Source organism: Oncorhynchus gorbuscha, linkage group LG07, assembly GCF_021184085.1.
Source record: "Oncorhynchus gorbuscha isolate QuinsamMale2020 ecotype Even-year linkage group LG07, OgorEven_v1.0, whole genome shotgun sequence".
Taxonomy (NCBI): Eukaryota; Metazoa; Chordata; class Actinopteri; order Salmoniformes; family Salmonidae; genus Oncorhynchus; species Oncorhynchus gorbuscha.
This window is the reverse complement of record NC_060179.1, coordinates 45,751,986-45,772,868: the sequence shown is the minus strand read 5'-3', so window position 1 is coordinate 45,772,868 and position 20,883 is coordinate 45,751,986.

The following is a 20,883-nucleotide window of genomic DNA, read 5'->3' as shown; positions in this document are numbered from 1 at the left end:
AGAGGAGGGAGTGAAAGGATGCCAGGTCCGCAGTTGCCATACCAGGCGGTGATACAGCCCGACAGGATGCTCTCGATTGTGCATCTGTAGAAGTTAGTGAGTGCTTTTGGTGACAAGCCAAATTTCTTCAGCCTCCTGAGGTTGAAGAGGCGCTGCTGCGCCTTCTTCACGATGCTGTCTGTGTGGGTGGACCAATTCAGTTTGTCTGTGATGTGTACGCTGAGTAACTTAACTTACTACCCTCTCCACTACTGTTCCATCGATGTGGATAGGGGGGTGTTCCCTCTGCTGTTTCCTGAAGTCCACAATCATCTCCTTAGTTTTGTTGACATGACCGGTCGGGAGTAGGCTACAGTACTAAGAGCAAAATAATCCTAACATTTCCACACCCTAATTGTAGCCTAACCAATAACCAAAAGGAGATTTAGTGAAAATATACATCTCATTGATTTATCAAGACCAGTCCCCATGCTTGTCTCAGAGCAGTTCGAAACGGTGCTGAAATAGTTGACCACACATGGATAGGCTATTGCTTCAAATCCTACTGCTTCTATCTTCAATATGCTTTAAATGCCACAATGTCACAAATAATTGAACACACACAATTATTAAACTGACATTCTTACTGTGTATGTTTCGATCCTCTTGCTGTGTGTGCTTTGATCTTTTCTCTCTCTCTCTCTCTCTCTTGCACACGCATGCACACACACTTGCTGTCTTGACCTCTGAATGCTCGGCTATGAAAAGCCAACTGGCATTTACTCCTAAGGTGCTGACCTGTTGCACCCTCTATAACCACTGTTTATATTATTTGACCCTGTCGGTCATCTACGAATGTTTGAACAGTTTGAAAAATGATCTAGCCTTTATGGCCATGTAATCTCCAACCAGTTCAGATTTAAGTATAACTTTTGTATGACTGACGCCTTTAGTGAGAGGTCTAATGCTTTAATATTTAATTATTTCTGCCCTCATATTTCATTTTCATTATATAAATTGGCCCATGTGCACCTTGATATTGGAGACGGAAGTGGGAAGAAAGGGGGTGCACCATGCGGCCGTGCCTAACGGAGAAAGGGGGTGCGCCATGCGGCCGTGCCTAACGGAGAAAGGGGGTGCACCATGCGGCCGTGCCTAACGGAGAAAGGGGGTGCGCCATGTGGCCGTGCCTAACGGAGAAAGGGGGTGCGCCATGCGGCCGTGCCTAATGGAGAAAGGGGGTGCACCATGCAGCCGTGCCTAACGGAGAAAGGGGGTGCACCATGCAGCCGTGCCTAACGGAGAAAGGGGGTGCACCATGCGGCCGTGCCTAACGGAGAAAGGGGGTGCGCCATGTGGCCGTGCCTAACGGAGAAAGGGGGTGCGCCATGCGGCCGTGCCTAATGGAGAAAGGGGGTGCACCATGCAGCCGTGCCTAACGGAGAAAGGGGGTGCACCATGCAGCCGTGCCTAACGGAGAAAGGGGGTGCGCCATGCGGCCGTGCCTAACGGGGAAAGGGGTGCGCCATGCGGCCGTGCCTAACGGGGAAAGGGGGTGCGCCATGCGGCCGTGCCTAACGGGGAAAGGGGGTGCGCCATGCGGCCGTGCCTAACGGGGAAAGGGGGTGCACCATGCGGCCGTGCCTAACGGAGAAAGGGGGTGCGGCGCCATGCGGACGTGCCTAACTGGGAAAGGGGGTGCACCATGCGGCCGTGCCTAACGGGGAAAGGGGGTGTGCCATGCGGCCGTGCCTAACGGGGAAAGGGGGTGCGCCATGCGGCCGTGCCTAACGGGGAAAGGGGGTGCGCCATGCGGCAGTGCCTAACGGGGAAAGGGGGTGCGCCATGCGACCGTGCCTAACAGGGAAATCAGGGATGGAGCCGATCGGGGGCGACATGGAGATGCGGGAAACCGAGCTTAGGAAAGAGAGCCGAAGCCACCCACCTGACCCTCCCGGCCCAGAACCCCGCGCCGAGGGAAGGGAGATGCGGGCGTGGGCCCCGTACCCTACCCAGTCCTCAGAGAGTCATAGATACTTTACCGGTGCTTCATTGGTCTGTTTCGCTTGATGGCCTTCTGATCTGCACTTGTTAGATGGCCTTCCAACCGGAAACCGTTTTCTCCATTTATATACAGTATGTGTTCCCTTTCTTGTAGTGTATCTTATTGCCCATTTTAGTATCGTCCTGGGCTAATAGATTGAGTCAATCCTTCATCAGATGAACCGCAACATGTCGGCTAAAGCGATTTAATTAATGAATCCATTTGAACGTTTTAAAGTTTTTAAGAACAAAATTCCTCTCAAGAGAATTAACATTACAGTTACACCAACTGGTAGGCTATTCACACAACTGTACAAAATGGTAAGAGAACTGGTGAAGAAAGTTACCCCTCTACACACACATTTCTTTACCGGAATCAATTTAGAGGATTCTAAATTAATATCTAAGGAGCTTTTGTAGAATTAGAGTGCAGGGTTAATTTTTTTAAAAGCCACACTTGGTTGTTGGGGGGGATTTTCACACCTACAGTAGCTGGGCTATTAAACAAATTGTTGGACAACAGATCGGCTCTCGGAACTCATTAACACACGTTACTGTGTGTGTTTCGATATTTTCTCACTCATCACTCACTCACTCACTCACTCACTCACTCACTCACTCACTCACTCACTCACTCACTCACTCACTCACTCACTCACTCACTCACTCACTCACTCACTCACACAGACACTTTCTGTCTTGACCTCTGAATGCTCGGCTATGAAAAGCAAACTGACATTTACTCGTAAGGTGCTGGCCCGTTGCACCCTCTATAACCACTGTTTATAAACTCAGCAAAAAAAGAAACGTCCCTTTTTCAGGACCCTGTCTTTCAAAGTTAATTAGTAAAAATCCAAATAACTTCACAGGTATTCATTGTAAAGGGTTTAAACACTATTTCCCATGCTTGTTCAATGAACCATTAAAAATGTATAAACATACACCTGTGGAACAGTCGTTTAGACACAAACAGCTTACAGACAGTAGGCAATTAAGGTCACAGTTATGAAAACTTAGGACACTAAAGAGGTGTTTCTACTGACTGAAAAACACCAAAAGAAAGATGCCCAGGGTCCCTGCTCATCTGCGTGAACGTGCCTTAGGCATGGTGCAAGGATGTGCACCAGGGCAATAAATTGCAATGTTCGTACTGTGAGATGCATAAGACAGCGCTACAGGGAGACAGGACGGACATCACACCAGCGGGACAGGTACAGGATGGCAACAACGACTGCCCGAGTTACACCAGGAACGCACAATCCCTCCATCAGTGCTCAGACACTCCGCAATAGGCTAGAGAGGCTGGACTGAGGGCTTGTAGGCCTGTTGTAAAGGCAGGTCCTCACCAGACATCACCGGCAACAACTTCGCCTATGGGCACAAATCCACTGTCGCTGGACCAGACAGGACTGGCAAAAAGTGCTCTAGATCGGAAGGTGAGGGCTTGGGCCACTCCCCCCAGAAATGTTCAGGAACTTGCAGGTGCCTTGGTGGAAAATTGGGGTAACATCTCACAGCAGGAACTGGCAAATCTGGTGCAGTCCACGAGGAGGAGATGCACTGCAGTACTTAATGCAGCTGGTGGTTACTTTTGATTTTGATCCCGCCTTTGTTCAGGGACACATTTTTCCATTTCTGTTAGTCACATGTCTGTGGAACTTGTTCCGTTTATATCTGTTGAATCTTGTTATGTTCATATAAATATTTACACGTTAAGTTTGCTGAAAATAAACGCAGTTGGCAGTCAGAGGACGTTTATTTTTTTGCTGAGTTTATTATTTGACCATGCTGGTCATCATTTCTACATTGTATTCAATTTCCAGCTTGACCTTTCAGGCCATAAACTCACTGATTGTTGACGATGATGGGCAATCGGCAAATGCAGCCTGGCATCACAGCATAACATCGCTCTAATCACAGTCAGAAGACAGTTGAAGAATATATATTATTTATATATATTTGAGAATACACATATTTATATATATTTGAATTTCATTTTATTTAACTAGGCAAGTCAGTTAAGAAGAAATTCCTATTTACAATGATGGCCAACCCTGGAAAAGCCTAGAAGATGCAATGATGCCAATTGTGCACCACCCTATGGGACTCCCAATCACAGCCAGATGAGATATAGCTTGGATTTGAACCAGGGACTGTATAGGGTTGCCTCTTGCACTGAGATGCAGTGCCTTAGACCGCTGCGCTACTTGGGAGCCATGACCAATATATATATTATTTTTCAGAACATTAACCGTGTGTTCACTTGTTTTGTAGTGTTCTGTAGTTTCGACCCAATGGTTCGTCTGACAAACAAAGAACTTTGTGTCCTGCAGGCCCAGGCATGGATCAAAGCCTACTTTGTTCCAATATTTCTGTCATTTAGTGATATTTACTCCCATAGTAATTCCTTATGGATCCGAAATAAACATCTGCATTTTGAAAGAGTATTTTTATCATTATTTTAGCCAAATTTGCCTCGGGATCCGTCCCAGTTGGTATTCTGTGTAACCATGCGTTTTTTCAGTGCGGCTTGTTGTCCAGCCCTTTGTCCACTGATCTCCACAGATGGTTGTCGGCATGGTTGTATGCTCTGCAAAACACATTCATGTTTTTAGTACACAATTATACATTTTATTACACAGTATGCCTACACATTGATAGGCTTTATAAATTTTATCTTTAAATGCACTGGAATCAAAATACCTTTAGTTTTGGTGATCCTCTCAGCTCCTGCTTATTTTCATGTCTTCTGTTGGTTACAGTCCTAACCCTGGAATGGTTACATGTAGCACCACAGAAAGAAGCTGGCTTGATGAAAACCTGTAAGCCGGAGAAGGGTCTGCTCGGACCAAAACACACTGCCGCCTGGGTTTGCATTGCAAATGAGGGCATAAACTGGGTCAGAACGCCAGCAGAGTAAGTAGACCTTTATGTAGTAAAATAAAGGTTCAAAAATAAATAAATAAATAAGACCTACGGTAGGCCTACAGTATATCTACATGTAGGTCTCCTGATTTAAACCTGATCAAACTTGTTTGGCATCAACTGAAAACATTCATCTGTAACTTTGCCAAGTCTACAGTACGAGCAAATATGAACTGGTGAAGGCCATCGATATATTTTGTCTTGAGAAACTGACGATGCAATTCTCCCCCTACCCTCCTTCCCTACCCTCCCTCCTCCTTGGCAAGAGTCTATTGTCCTGTTAATAGACCTTAATGGGTGGATTGATTATTTTGTATTCCAGTGTGTTGAATGAATGTATTCATTATAGTAATTTACCATTCTCATTCTTGGATTGGAAACATTGTTTGCAGAGTTCACAATCTCATGTTCAAAACGACGTTTTGGAGATTATATATCTTTCAAATAACTGAAAGTTAGTGGCTGTCATCTGAATAAAGGAGTGAAAGGCAATTCTTGAACATGGGGTGAGACAATAGGTCATTTTGATGTTGTCTGGCTTGATGTTCCAAATAAAATTGAATATTTTTTGTTCACAGGTCGCTGTTTAATTAAATTAAATTATCTCTCTAAAGGGATGCATTGTGAAAGGAAAATGACATGGGCAAGAGACGGTAATAGTTTTCCTTTTCGAGACTATAATACATGGCACCCAGGTCAGGATAACCAATAATATACACAAAGCACTAACCCTGACTCTCGTTTTTAAGTATTCATAGGTCTAGGTCTATATATTCCTGCTGTTTTTTAACAAACATTGCTTATTTTAGTTAAACGCTCTTCACAGACTGTGCTTATTTGAGACCAAAACTAGCTTTGTATAATCACTTCTGTTTTCTATTTTTCACGTCTAGACTATCAGAAAGAATGTTGGTACTTATTTATTTAGATCCAAAGCCATGAATGAGTGAGTCCTCAGCTTTATGTAGGTGCCGGGGCTATATGACTGAGTCACTAAGCTTTATGCAGGTGCCGAGGCTATATGACTGAGTCACTCAGCTTTATGTAGGTGCCGAGGCTATATGACTGAGTCACTCAGCTTTATGTAGGTGCCGAGGCTATATGACTGAGTCACTCGGCTTTATGTAGGTGCTGAGGCTATATGACTGAGTCACTCAGCTTTATGTAGCTGCCGAGGCTATATGACTGAGTCACTCAGCTTTATGTAGGTGCCGAGGCTATATGACTGAGTCACTCAGCTTTATGTAGGTGCCGAGGCTATATGAGTGAGTCACTCAGCTTTATGTAGGTGAGGCTATATGACTGAGTCACTCAGCTTTATGTAGGTGCAGAGGCTATATGACTGAGTCACTCGGCTTTATGTAGGTGCTGAGGCTATATGACTGAGTCACTCAGCTTTATGTAGGTGCCGAGGCTATATGAGTGAGTCACTCAGCTTTATGTAGGTGAGGCTATATGACTGAGTCACTCAGCTTTATGTAGGTGCTGAGGCTATATGACTGAGTCACTCGGCTTTATGTAGGTGCTGAGGCTATATGACTGAGTCACTCAGCTTTATGTAGGTGCCGAGGCTATATGAGTGAGTCACTCAGCTTTATGTAGGTGAGGCTATATGACTGAGTCACTCAGCTTTATGTAGGTGCCGAGGCTATATGACTGAGTCACTCGGCTTTATGTAGGTGCTGAGGCTATATGACTGAGTCACTCAGCTTTATGTAGGTGCTGAGGCTATATGACTGAGTCACTCAGCTTTATGTAGGTGCCGAGGCTATTTGACTGCACCATCAACTTGATTATTTAGCAAACATCACTTGCTGCTTATATTCAGTCAACACAGATATCTTAAGAATATCATGGAATATAAATTATTCTTTTTTACAGCTTCCAAAAGCATAATCAGTTCTCTAACTCCGCCTATCGGTGGTCTGGAGCAATGAAGCAGTGACGCAGGATAACGTACCAAACCACAAATTACCTCTAAGTCCCGCGGCATAATCTCAAAACTTTTACTTGAGGAACCACTGTACTGTATAACATGATGCAGCCGCCACCATGCTTGGAAATAGGAGGAGTGGTACTCAGTGGTGTGTTGTGTTGGATTTGCCGCAAACATAAAGACTTTGTATTCAGGACAAAAAGTAACTTTTTTTGCAGAATTACTTTATTAATAATGTAATACAAATATCAATAATATGACATTTAGTAGACACTTTTATCCAAAGCGACATACACTGCATTCGGAAAGTATTCAGACCCTCTAGGACTTTTTTCAATTTTGTTACATTAAAGCCTGTTTATAAAATGGATTAAATTATTTTTCCCCTCATCAATCTACACACAATACACCATAATAAAGCGAAAACAGGTTTTTAGAAATGTTTGCAAAAAATATGTACAACAAATAGCTTATTAACATAAGTATTCAGACCCTTTGCTATGAGACTTGAAATTGAGCTGACTTGATTGGAGTCCATCTGTGGTAAATTCAATTGATTGTACATGATTTTGAAAGGCACACACCTGTCCATATAAGGTCCCACAGTTGACAGTGTATGTCAGAACAAAAACCAAGCCATGAGGTCGAAGGAATTGTCCATAGAGCACAGAGACAGGATTGTGTTGAGGCACAGATGTGGGGACGGGCACAAAAATAATAATAATATAATATATGCCATTTAGCAGATGCTTTTATCCAAAGCGACTTACAGTCATGTGTGCATACATTCTATGTATGGGTGGTCCCGGGGAGCGTTACAAGCGCCATGCTCTACCAACTGAGCTACAGAAGGACCACAAGAAGGTCCACAAGAAACCAGTGACCTCCATCATTCTTAAATGGAAGAAGTTTGGAACCACCAAGACTCTTCCTAGAGCTAGCCTCCCGGCCAAACTGAGCAATCAGGGGAGAAGGGCCTTGGTCATGGAACTGACCAAATAATCCAATGGTCGCTCTGACAGAGCTCCATAGTTCCTCTGTGGAGATGGGAGAACCTTCTAGAAGGACAACCATATCTGCAGCACACCACCAATCAGGCCTTTATGGTAGAGTATGGCCAGACAGAAGCCACTCCTTTATGGCCAGACAGAAGCCACTCCTTAGTAAAAGGCACATGACAGCCCACTTGGAGTTTGCCAAAAGGTACCTAAAGGACTCTGACCATGAGAAACAAGATTATCTGATCTGATGAAACCATGATTCTTTGTCCTGAATGCCAAGCGTCGCATCTGGAGGAAACCTGGCACCATCCCTACGGTGAAGCATGGTGGTGGCAGCATCAGGCTGTGGGGATGTTTTTCAGCAGCAAGGACTGGGAGACTAGTCAGGATCAAGGGAAAGATGAACGGAGAAAAGTACAGGGAGATCCTTGATGAAAACCTGTTCCAGAGCGCTCAGGACCTCAGACTGGGGCGACAATCCTTTGCACACAGCCAAGACAACGCAGGAGTGGCTTCAGGAAAAGACTCTGAATGTCCTTGAGTGGCACAGCTAGAGCCAGGACTTGAAACCGATCGAACATCTCTGGAAAGAGCGTCTGCTAAATGACTTAAATGTAAATGTAAATGAGAGACCTGAAAATAGCTGTTCAGTGACACTCCCCATCCAACCTGACAGAGCTTGAGAGGATCTGTAGAGAAGAATGGGAGAAACTCCCCAAATACAGGTGTGCCAAGCATGTAGTGTTTTCGCTTTGTCATTATGAGGTATTGTAGGCCGTCATTGTAAATAAGAATTTGCACTTAACTGAATTGTCTAGTTAAATAAAGATTAAATAAAAAAAATAAAAAAATTGTGTGTAGATTGATCAGTGAAAAACTATTTATCTATTTTAGAATTAGGCTGTAAAGTAACAAAATGTGGAAAAGGTCAAGGGGTATGAATGCTTTCCGGCTGCACTGTATTTTACGAAGGACTTGACAAGGCTTATTCATTACATTTATAATGACGTTTACCAAATTTGCTACCACAGATATCCATGTTTCTCAGATACCAAAAATCTGGGACCATAAATACCATTTATTTGAAAAAAAAACATGACACTTTTGACTTTGTTCATATTATTTATAATGATCTTGTGCTAATTTAGTATTTTTATTTCACTATTAACAGTTAATGTACTATATACATTTGATGGTTTACACAGTAAGCGTGTCTGCTACTTTACTCCCCTGAACAACCAGTGTTCTTTGCTGTCATCTAGTGAACAAAGGAGAAAACTACCACAATACTGACTTTCACTTACACTTAAATTAATCTTAGAAAAATAATATCTGTCTGGGAACATTTAGATGTTTTGAATGAGTGACCTTCTAAAAGTGCAGTAAATCGCCAGTATAGGAGTGTCCCACAGCACTTAGGTACTGCAATGCTCCTGGCAGAAGAAATATGGTTAGACTACTCTGCAGCTTTTAGTCAACAAGAAGATGACAATCACTGTGTGCTTGTTTAAAATCAAATACAAATATACACTATGCATTTTATGGATGACAGAGATATACAAAAAAATATATATATTCACTGTATATTATTCACCTGTCTGTTACTAAAAGCCGTTAAAGATCGAGAGACAGCTTCTTTGGTTATCGTTAACCCATGATGTGCTCTTTGATCAATGGGATGAAGTACTATAGAACAAAACTAAGTTGATGCGGCATAGTGAACAATGCCAAAAAAGCCTTTGTGCAACCAAAATGAAAGAAGTACTGTACTTTGTTGTTTATGCAAAGCAAGAATAAAAAACACACAACGTCTTGCGGATATAACAGCCTTCAACCAGGTGACAGTTACAGATGGGATCAAATATGATTGTTAACATTAGTTGGATGAAATAATACATCATAATAATCATAACTCTTATGATTGTCCCACCCAACTATTCACATACAGGAAGTGCCATTTTAACTACCCCTGTACATTGAATCTCTACAATAGAGTGTCTCTGAACTAATACATGTCATTCTTACATACAGTGCCTTCAGAATATATTCAACCCCTGTTACTTTTTCCACATTTTGTTGTGTTACCGCCTGAATTTAAATGGATTATATTGAGATGTCACTGATCTTCACAGAAATGAATAACAAATGAAAAGCTGAAATGTCTTGAATCAATACGTATTCAACAGTTTGTTTTGGTAAACGCTAAACACGTTTAGGAGTACAATATTGCTTAACAAGTCACATAATCAGTTGCATGTTTTTTTGAATGACTACCACATCTCTGCACCCTACACATACAATTATCTATAAGGTCCCTCAGTTGAGTAGTACATTTCAAGGTTTTCCAATGCCTCGAAAAAGCAGACACTGAATATCTTTTCAGCATGTTAAAGTGATTAGTCACTACAACATCCGATCCTCGTTTGCTAAGTCAAACGACACCGCTGGTTCTGCTCACACTGCCCTACCCTGTGCTCTGACCTCTTTCTCCCCTCTCTCTCCAGATGAAATCTCGCGTCTTGTGACGGCCGGCCGCCCAACAACCTGCCCGCTTGACCCTATCCCCTCCTCTCTTCTCCAGACCATTTCCGGAGACCTTCTCCCTTACCTCACCTCGCTCATCAACTCATCCCTGACCGTTGGCTACGTCCCTTCCGTCTTCAAGAGAGCGAGAGTTGCACCCCTTCTGAAAAAACCTACACTCGATCCCTCCGATGTCAACAATTACAGACCAGTATCCCTTCTTTCTTTTCTCTCCAAAACTCTTGAACGTGCCGTCCTTGGCCAGCTCTCCCGCTATCTCTCTCTGAATGACCTTCTTGATCCAAATCAGTCAGGTTTCAAGACTAGTCATTCAACTGAGACTGCTCTCCTCTGTATCACGGAGGCGCTCCGCACTGCTAAAGCTAACTCTCTCTCCTCTGCTCTCATCCTTCTAGATCTATCGGCTGCCTTCGATACTGTGAACCATCAGATCCTCCTCTCCACCCTCTCCGAGTTGGGCATCTCCGGTGCGGCCCACGCTTGGATTGCGTCCTACCTGACAGGTCGCTCCTACCAGGTGGCGTGGCGAGAATCTGTCTCCTCACCACGCGCTCTCACCACTGGTGTCCCCCAGGGCTCTGTTCTTGGCCCTCTCCTATTCTCGCTATACACCAAGTCACTTGGCTCTGTCATAACCTCACATGGTCTCTCTTATCATTGCTATGCAGACGACACACAATTAATCTTCTCCTTTCCCCCTTCTGATGACCAGGTGGCGAATCGCATCTCTGCATGTCTGGCAGACATATCAGTGTGGATGACGGATCACCACCTCAAGCTGAACCTCGGCAAGACGGAGCTGCTCTTCCTCCCGGGGAAGGACTGCCCGTTCCATGATCTCGCCATCACGGTCGACAACTCCATTGTGTCCTCCTCCCAGAGCGCCAAGAACCTTGGCGTGATCCTGGACAACACCCTGTCGTTCTCAACTAACATCAAGGCGGTGGCCCGTTCCTGTAGGTTCATGCTCTACAACATCCGCAGAGTACGACCCTGCCTCACACAGGAAGCGGCGCAGGTCCTAATCCAGGCACTTGTCATCTCCCGTCTGGATTACTGCAACTCGCTGTTGGCTGGGCTCCCTGCCTGTGCCATTAAACCCCTTCAACTCATCCAGAACGCCGCAGCCCGTCTGGTGTTCAACCTTCCCAAGTTCTCTCACGTCACCCCGCTCCTCCGTTCTCTCCACTGGCTTCCAGTTGAAGCTCGCATCCGCTACAAGACCATGGTGCTTGCCTACGGAGCTGTGAGGGGAACGGCACCTCAGTACCTCCAGGCTCTGATCAGGCCCTACACCCAAACAAGGGCACTGCGTTCATCCACCTCTGGCCTGCTCGCCTCCCTACCACTGAGGAAGTACAGCTCCCGCTCAGCCCAGTCAAAACTGTTCGCTGCCCTGGCCCCCCAATGGTGGAACAAACTCCCTCACGACGCCAGGACAGCGGAGTCAATCACCACCTTCCGGAGACACCTGAAACCCCACCTCTTTAAGGAATACCTAGGATAGGTTAAGTAATCCCTCTCACCCCACCCCCCTAAGTTTTAGATGCACTATTGTTAAGTGACTGTCCCACTGGATGTCATAAGGTGAATGCACCAATTTGTAAGTCGCTCTGGATAAGAGCGTCTGCTAAATGACTTAAATGTAAATGTTAAATGTACAAAGATACAAGAAACCCCTCCGAATGGAAACCGTTCAGGCATTTCACCATGAGGCCACGAGGCCAATTGAAACAGTTACAGAGTTGAATTGCTGTGATAAGAGAGAACTGAACATAGAAACACAACATTGTAGTTACTCCACAAAACTAACATACATGAGAGTGAAAAGATGGAAGCATGTGCGGAATAGAAATATGCATCCTATTTTGAATAAGGCACAAAAATACAAGACTGCAGGGGTGTAATGTACCCCCAAAATCTGAGGGGGCACAAAGTACGTGAACATGGCCGGGGGATGGTCCAGACGGGGGCTAGGATAGAATTTTGTATTTTTCAAACACCTGAAATGGCTTTTCCTGCAATCTAGAGCCAGAATCATTATGCTGAATTCCATGTCAAAAATACGTACGGTGCATTCTGAAAGTTTTCAGACCCCTTGACTCTTTCCACATTTTGTTACGTTACAGCCTTATTCTAAGATGGATGAAATTGTTTTTTTCCCCTCTTATCAATCTACGAACAATACCCCATAATGACAGAGCTAATTTTAGACTTTTTTTGCAAATGTATTAAAAATAAAAAAAAACTGGAACATCACATTTACATAAGTATTCAGACCCTTTACTCAGTACTTTGTTGAAGCACCTTTGGCAGCGATTACAGCCTCGCGTCTTCTTGGGTATGATGCTACAAGCTTGGCACACCTGTATTTGGGAAGTTTCTCCCATTCTTCTCTGCAAATCCACTCAAGCTCTGTCAGGTTGGATGGGGAGTGTCGCTACAAATCTCTGTCTGGGCTACTGAAAGACATTCAGAGACTTGTCCCTAAGACACTCCTGCGTTGTCTTGGCTGTGTGCTTAGGGTCTTTGTGTTGCTGGAAGGTGAACCTTTGCCCCAGTCTGATTCATCAGACCAGAGAATCTTGTTTCTCATGATCTGAGAGTCTTTAGGTGCCTTTTGCCAAACTGGGCTGTCACGTGCCTTTTACTGAAGAGTGGCTTCCGTCTGGCCACTCTACCATAAAGGCCTGATTGGTGGAGTCCTGCAGAGATGGTTGACCTTCTGGAAAGTTCTCCCATCTCCCCAGAGGAACTATGGAGCTCTGTCACCATCGCGTCCTGGGTCACCTCCCTGACCAAGGCACTTCTCCCCTGATTGCACAGTTTGTATAAACAGGTGTGTGCCTTTCCAAATCATGTCCAATAAATTGGATTTACCACAGGTGGACTCCAATCAAGTAGTAGAAACATCTCAAGGATGATCAATGGAAACAGGATGCACGTCAGCTCAATTTCGAGTCTCATAGCAAATGATCGGAAAACTTATGTAAATAAGTTAGTTATGTTTTTTATTCGTAATATTATTTTTTTTATACTGTTTTCGCTTTGTCATTATGGGCTATTGTGTGTAGATTTGTGAGAAGAAATAATATTTTAATTTTAGAATAAGACTGTAACCTAACAAAATGTGGAAAAGTCAAGGGGTCTGAATACTTTTAATGTGCATTTTAAATTATCTGAAGTACGCAAACAAGTACAAGATATCCTGCTACAGTGAGTGTGTTGGTGAATGGAGAAAGGTAGAATCAGGCGCAGGACACAGAGATGAGTATAGTCCGACAGTTTACTCTGAAATGAAGAGTAATATTCCAACACGGAAAACACAAAAATCCAAAGCACAAGAACATGAACCCACATGACAAACAATAACGCACAAAACAGAGAGCTAGGCCAGGGGGTTAAATAAGGAACATAATGAATGTAATAGAAATCAGGTGTGTATAATGAAGACAAAACCAAACGAAAATGAAACATGGATCGGTAACGACTAGAATGCCTGTAACGTCGACCGCCGAATGTCGCCCGAACAAGAAGAGTGACCAACTTCGGCGGAAGTTGTGACAACTACGACAATATAGGAACAAGGTGGAATCCTATAACACAGGCTCCGATGCCCGATATATGTGGCAGGGGCTACAAAGGAAGACCCAGCCGTGATCTACCCTACGATGCCTCTCTACCATACGAACTCAATGCATTTTATGCACGCTTCGACAAAAATAACACCGAGCGTGCACGAGGCCCCCGCCAAACCAGGGGACTGGGTGATTTCGCTCTCCGAGGCCGTCGTGAGTAGGGTTTTTAATTAGGTCAACACTCTTAAGGCCACGGGCCGGACGGTATTCCAGGTCACGTAATCCCCGCATGGTTCAAGCTGACCACCATCATTCCTGTTCCCAATAACTCTAAGGCTTCATGCCACAATGACTATCGCCCTGTAGCACTCACTTCTGTAATCATGAAGTGAGGCAGTTTATGGCAGATTATGGCACGCATTAACTCCATCATACCAGACCCATTCTAATTTGCATATCACCCCAACAGATCCATAGACGATGCAATCTCAATTGCACTCCAGACTGACCTCACCCCACCTAGAGGAATACCTACAACATGTGAGAATGCTGTTCATTGACTACAGTTCAGCGTTCAACAGTATAGTCCCGTCCAATCTCATCACCAAGCTTGGGATCCTGGGACTGAACACCTCCCTCTGCAACTGGATCCTGGATTTCCTGACGGGCTGACCGCCGGTGGGCATAGGAAACATTACTTCTGCCAGGCTGAACTTCACCACGGGGGCCCCACAGGGATTTGTGCTTAGTCCCTTCCTGTACTACCTGTTCACCCATGACTGCGTGGCCACGCATGACACCAACACCATCATCAATTTTGCTGACAACATGACGGTGGTAGGCCTGATCGCCGGTGACGATGACGGTTAGTGACCTGGCGGTCAGTGACCAACCTTTCCCTCAATATCAGTAAAACCAAGGAGCTGATCCTGGACTACACGCCGATGGGGCTGCATTGGAGCGGGTCCAGAGCTTTAAGTTCCTCGGCGTCCAAATCACTAAGGACTTCAGATGGTCAACACACAAACAGTCATGAAAAAAGAGGTATCAGAGCATCAAGTCTGTCACCAACAGGCTCCTGAACAGCTTCTACCCCCAATCCATAAGACTGCTAAATAGCTAAAAACAAAATGGCTACATGGACTATCTGCATTGACCCTTCTATTTTTTTTGCACTGTCTTTATGCACACCCCCCCCCCCCCCCCACACACACACACTATGCCCATTCTACACACAACTCACACTGATACTCCAAGACACACACAACACACACACTTAATTTTCTCATACACCCATAACACTCACACACATCCATACTGACTCTACACACACACACACACACACACGTACAATCATCATATACTATTTTTATCATATATCCTTATTTTTAGTCACCTTACCCCTATACGGTATCTAACCATTTACATTACATTTAGGTCATTTAGCAGACGCTCTTATCAAGAGCGACTTACAAATTGGTGCATTCACCTTATGACATCCAGTGGGACAGTCACTTAACAATAGTGCATCTAAAACTTAGGGGGGGTGGGGTGAGAGGGATTACTTAACCTATCCTAGGTATTCCTTAAAGAGGTGGGGTTTCAGGTGTCTCCGGAAGGTGGTGATTGACTCCGCTGTCCTGGCGTCGTGAGGGAGTTTGTTCCACCATTGGGGGGCCAGGGCAGCGAACAGTTTTGACTGGGCTGAGCGGGAGCTGTACTTCCTCAGTGGTAGGGAGGCGAGCAGGCCAGAGGTGGATGAACGCAGTGCCCTTGTTTGGGTGTAGGGCCTGATCAGAGCCTGGAGGTACTGAGGTGCCGTTCCCCTCACAGCTCCGTAGGCAAGCACCATGGTCTTGTAGCGGATGCGAGCTTCAACTGGAAGCCAGTGGAGAGAACGGAGGAGCGGGGTGACGTGAGAGAACTTGGGAAGGTTGAACACCAGACGGGCTGCGGCGTTCTGGATGAGTTGAAGGGGTTTAATGGCACAGGCAGGGAGCCCAGCCAACAGCGAGTTGCAGTAATCCAGACGGGAGATGACAAGTGCCTGGATTAGGACCTGCGCCGCTTCCTGTGTGAGGCAGGGTCGTACTCTGCGGATGTTGTAGAGCATGAACCTACAGGAACGGGCCACCGCCTTGATGTTAGTTGAGAACGACAGGGTGTTGTCCAGGATCACGCCAAGGTTCTTGGCGCTCTGGGAGGAGGACACAATGGAGTTGTCAACCGTGATGGCGAGATCATGGAACGAGCAGTCCTTCCCCGGGAGGAAGAGCAGCTCCGTCTTGCCGAGGTTCAGCTTGAGGTGGTGATCCGTCATCCACACTGATATGTCTGCCAGACATGCAGAGATGCGATTCGCCACCTGGTCATCAGAAGGGGGAAAGGAGAAGATTAATTGTGTGTCGTCTGCATAGCAATGATAAGAGAGACCATGTGAGGTTATGACAGAGCCAAGTGACTTGGTGTATAGCGAGAATAGGAGAGGGCCAAGAACAGAGCCCTGGGGGACACCGGTGGTGAGAGCGCGTGGTGAGGAGACAGATTCTCGCCACGCCACCTGGTAGGAGCGACCTGTCAGGTAGGACGCAATCCAAGCGTGGGCCGCGCCGGAGATGCCCAACTCGGAGAGGGTGGAGAGGAGGATCTGATGGTTCACAGTATCGAAGGCAGCCGATAGATCTAGAAGGATGAGAGCAGAGGAGAGAGAGTTAGCTTTAGCAGTGCGGAGCGCCTCCGTGATACAGAGGAGAGCAGTCTCAGTTGAATGACTAGTCTTGAAACCTGACTGATTTGGATCAAGAAGGTCATTCAGAGAGAGATAGCGGGAGAGCTGGCCAAGGACGGCACGTTCAAGAGTTTTGGAGAGAAAAGAAAGAAGGGATACTGGTCTGTAATTGTTGACATCGGAGGGATCGAGTGTAGGTTTTTTCAGAAGGGGTGCAACTCTCGCTCTCTTGAAGACGGAAGGGACGTAGCCAACGGTCAGGGATGAGTTGATGAGCGAGGTGAGGTAAGGGAGAAGGTCTCCGGAAATGGTCTGGAGAAGAGAGGAGGGGATAGGGTCAAGCGGGCAGGTTGTTGGGCGGCCGGCCGTCACAAGACGCGAGATTTCATCTGGAGAGAGGGGAGAAAGAGGTCAGAGCACAGGGTAGGGCAGTGTGAGCAGAACCAGCGGTGTCGTTTGACTTAGCAAACGAGGATCGGATGTCGTCGACCTTCTTTTCAAAATGGTTGACGAAGTCATCTGCAGAGAGGGAGGAGGGGGGAGGGGGCGGAGGATTCAGGAGGGAGGAGAAGGTGGCAAAGAGCTTCCTAGGGTTAGAGGCAGATGCTTGGAATTTAGCGTGGTAGAAAGTGGCTTTAGCAGCAGAGACAGAGGAGGAAAATGTAGAGAGGAGGGAGTGAAAGGATGCCAGGTCCGCAGGGAGGCGAGTTTTCCTCCATTTCCGCTCGGCTGCCCGGAGCCCTGTTCTGTGAGCTCGCAATGAGTCATCGAGCCACGGAGCGGGAGGGGAGGACCGAGCCGGCCTGGAGGATAGGGGACATAGAGAGTCAAGGGATGCAGAGAGGGAGGAGAGGAGGGTTGAGGAGGCAGAATCAGGAGATAGGTGGGAGAAGGTTTGAGCGGAGGGAAGAGATGATAGGATGGAAGAGGAGAGAGTAGCGGGGGAGAGAGAGCGAAGGTTGGGACGGCGCGATACCATCCGAGTAGGGGCAGTGTGGGAGGTGTTGGATGAGAGCGAGAGGGAAAAGGATACAAGGCAGTGGTCGGAGACTTGGAGGGGAGTTGCAATGAGGTTAGTGGAAGAACAGCATCTAGTAAAGATGAGGTCGAGCGTATTGCCTGCCTTGTGAGTAGGGGGGAAGGTGAGAGGGTGAGGTCAAAAGAGGAGAGGAGTGGAAAGAAGGAGGCAGAGAGGAAAGAGTCAAAGGTAGACGTGGGGAGGTTAAAGTCGCCCAGAACTGTGAGAGGTGAGCCGTCCTCAGGAAAGGAGCTTATCAAGGCATCAAGCTCATTGATGAACTCTCCGAGGGAACCTGGAGGGCGATAAATGATAAGGATGTTAAGCTTGAAAGGGCTAGTAACTGTGACAGCATGGAATTCAAAGGAGGCGATAGACAGATGGGTAAGGGGAGAAAGAGAGAATGACCACTTGGGAGAGATGAGGATCCCGGTGCCACCACCCCGCTGACCAGACGCTCTCGGGGTGTGCGAGAACACGTGGGCGGACGAAGAGAGAGCAGTAGGAGTAGCAGTGTTGTCTGTGGTGATCCATGTTTCCGTCAGTGCCAAGAAGTCGAGGGACTGGAGGGAGGCATAGGCTCCCTACCACTCCAGTATCCCTGCACATTGTAAATATGGTAATGGAACTGACCCTGAAACTGACTCTGTATATACAGTGCCTTCAGAATGTGTTCATATCCATAGACTTATTACACATTTGTTTGTGTTACAGCCTGAATTCAAAATGGACTGTATTTATTTATTTTATCATCCAACTACACACAATACCTGGTGTACATAATGACAAAGTGAAAACATGTTTTTAGAAATGTTTGCAAATGTATTGAAAACTAAGTACAGAAATATCTAATTGATGTAAGTATTCACACCCCTAAGTCAATACTTTGTAGAAGCTCCTTTAGCAACGATTACAGCTGTGAGTCTTTCTGGGTAAGTCTCTAAGAGCTTTCCACACATGGAGTGTGCACCATTATTGTCTTCAAAATTCTTCAAGTTCTGTCAAATTGGTTGTTGATCACTGCTAGACAATCATTTGCAACTGGTGCCATATATATCAAGCAGATTTAAGTCAAACCTGTAGCTTTGGCCACTCAGGAACATTCACTGTCTTCTTGGTAAGCATATCCAGTGTCGATTTGGCCTTGTGTTTTATGTTATTGTCCTGATGAAAGGTGAATTAATCTCCCAGTGTCTGGTGGAAAGCAGACTGAACCAGGTTTTCGTCTGTGAGTTTAGCTCCATTCTGTTTCTTTTTTTTCCTGAAAAACTCCCCAGTCCTTAATTAACAGTTACAAGCATATCCATAAACCCTGTGCTTGGAAATATGGAGAGTGGTACACGGTAATGTGTTATGTTTTTATTGCAAATCCAATACAACACTTTGTATTCAGGACAAAAAGTGACTTGCTTTGCCACATTTTGGTAGTATTACTTTACGTTAAACCTATTTAGGCTTGCAATAACAAAGAGGTTGAATACTAATTGACTTCTTAGGGCTAGGTCCCTTTTTTCTCAATTTCTACCTGAATGACAAGAAAGAAAACACTTTGGAGTTTGTAGAAATGTTAAAATCATGTAGGAGAATATAACACAATAGATATGGTAGGAGAAAATGCAAAGAAAAACCAACCAGAGTTTTTTTGGAGAGAGACCATGCTCTTACAATAGAATGTATTAGGGCATACTGAAACATAGCTCGCTGAATGCCATTCCTATGGCTTACACGGGGTGTCAGTAGTCTATGTTCAAGGTTTCGCTGCCCTGGCCCCCCAATGGTGGAACAAACTCCCTCACGACGCCAGGACAGCGGAGTCAATCACCACCTTCCGGAGACACCTGAAACCCCACCTCTTTAAGGAATACCTAGGATAGGTTAAGTAATCCCTCTCACCCCACCCCCCCTAAGTTTTAGATGCACTATTGTTAAGTGACTGTCCCACTGGATGTCATAAGGTGAATGCACCAATTTGTAAGTCGCTCTGGATAAGAGCGTCTGCTAAATGACTTAAATGTAAATGTAAATGTTTCAGGCTCATAACTTCAGGACAAAGAAGAAATATACGTTTTAGTACAGGGACACCGTCTTGGAAATTCGTGTTTGCTCGCGCAATGAAGACAGAACGCACCTACTAGTCCATGTTTCCTATTGAACATACTTCTTTCCGTAATAAATATTATAGTTTGACTACATTTTAGGGTATCTGAGGAGTAAGTAGAAACGTATTTTGACTTTCTCTGCATGTTGAAAGAGTGGATTATTCAAATCGATGGCTCCAACTAAACTGACTTTTTGCGATATAAAGAAGGATTTTATCTAACAAAACGACACTACATGTTACAGCTGAGACCCTTTGGATGACATATCAGAGGAAGATTTTCAAAATGTAAGTGAATATTTAATTGCTATTTGTGAATTTATGAAACCTGTGCCGGTGGAAAAATATTTTGATGTGGGGCGCCGTCCTCAAACAATCGCATGGCATACTTTCGCTGTAATAGCTACTGTACATTGGAAAGTGCAGTTAGATGAACAAGAATTTAAGCTTTCAACCGATATAAGACACTTGTATGTACCTAAATGTTTCAAATGAATCATTTTTATGATTATTTATTTGAATTGGGCGCCCTCCAGTTTCACAGGAAGTTGTCCCACTAGCAGGACGCCTAGGCTTAAGAATGATTGACTCAAGACATTTCAGAATTCGGTCACTACAGACACCCAAGTTTGAATCCAGGCTGTATCACAACTGGCCGTGATTGGGAGTCCCATAGGATGGTGCACAATTGGACCTGCGTCGTTCATGTTAGGCTGGTGTAGGTCATCATTGTAAATAAGAATTTGTTCTTAACGGACTTGCCTTTAAATAACATTTTATTCATTTGTAAAAAGTAATGAAAAACACAATTCCACTTTGACATTATGGCGTATTGTGTGTAGGCCAGTGACACAAAATCTCAATTTAATCCATTTTAAATTCAGGGGTGTGAATATTTTCTGAAGGGGCTGTTGCTTCTATTTCTCATGTTTTTGTTCTACTTATATTGATTACTGCACTGTTGGGAAAGAGCCAGAAAGGCCCTCCATTGTACTAGTGCATGTGACAAAAAAACTTGAAACTTGAAAACTTG